The following is a 1,132-nucleotide window of genomic DNA, read 5'->3' as shown; positions in this document are numbered from 1 at the left end:
GGCAGGATCAGTGACCTCCCCTCCCCCCATCTCCGTGGGACCCCCGTGGGCTCCCCAAAAACCCCCCAAGCCCCCTCCAGGGCTCACGAGGGGGTCACGGGAGGTGTCACCCGTGTCCCCTCCTGGGGGTGTCACCTGCCCCCTCCCCCCGAGGCCGAGGCTGACGCAAGGGGGTCCCTGGGGGGGCACGAAGGTCCCGGGTGCGGCAGGGGGGGGTCACTAACGAGGCGCTGCTAATGAGGGGGGGCTCATTAGCCACGCTGCTAATTGGCCCCCCCGGCGGGGCGGGGGGGCCATGGAGCACCGGGGCCGGTAGGCACGGCCTGGCACGAGGGGACGCGAGGAGAGAGAGGAGCCAGGTGAGACCCCACCCCCCACACACCTGGAGGGGGGCAGGGATGGGCGGGACCCCCGGGATGGGGGGGCGGGACCCCCGGGATGGGGCTGGCGGGGGGGTGTTTGGGGGTCCCTGGCCTGGGTGTGGGGTTGGCGGGAGGTTTAGGAAGTATTGGGGGGTGCCCTTTAATGGGGGGTGCTGAGCGGGTCCTGCCTTTTATTTGGGGTCAGGCTGGGGGTCCCAGTCCCCTTTTAATGGGGGGGGGTCCTGCCTGACATTTGGGGCAGGCTGGGGGTCCTGATCCCCCTTTAATGGGGGGGGGGGTCCTGCCTTTATTTTGAGGTCACGTTGGGGGTCCTGGTCCTCCATTAATGGGGGAGGGTCCTGCCTTTTATTTGGGGCCAGGCTGGGGGTCCCGGTCCCCCTTTAAAGAGGAGTGCTGAGGGGGTCCTGCCTCTATTTTGGGGTCAAGTTGAGGGTCCTGATCCCCGTTTATGGGGGGGGGGGGTCCTGCCTTTATTTTGAGGTCAAGTTCGGGGTCCTGATCCCCCTTTAATGGGGGGTCCTGCCTTTATTTTGGGGTCAGGCTGGGGGTCCTGGTCCCCCTTTAATAGGGGGGGGGTCTGCCTTTTATTTGGGGTCAAGTTGGGGGTCCTGATCCCCCTTTAATGGGGGGGGTCCTGCCTTTATTTTGAGGTCAAGTTCGGGGTCCTGATCCCCCTTTAATGGGGGGTCCTGCCTTTATTTTGGGGTCAGGCTGGGGGTCCTGGTCCCTCGTTAATGGGGGGGGGGTCA

The sequence above is a fragment of the Onychostruthus taczanowskii genome, unplaced genomic scaffold, assembly GCF_017590055.1.
Source record: "Onychostruthus taczanowskii isolate IOZ18803 unplaced genomic scaffold, ASM1759005v1 scaffold393, whole genome shotgun sequence".
Lineage (NCBI taxonomy): Eukaryota > Metazoa > Chordata > Aves > Passeriformes > Passeridae > Onychostruthus > Onychostruthus taczanowskii.
The sequence above is the reverse complement of the archived record's forward strand: the minus strand, read 5'-3'. Positions refer to the sequence as shown.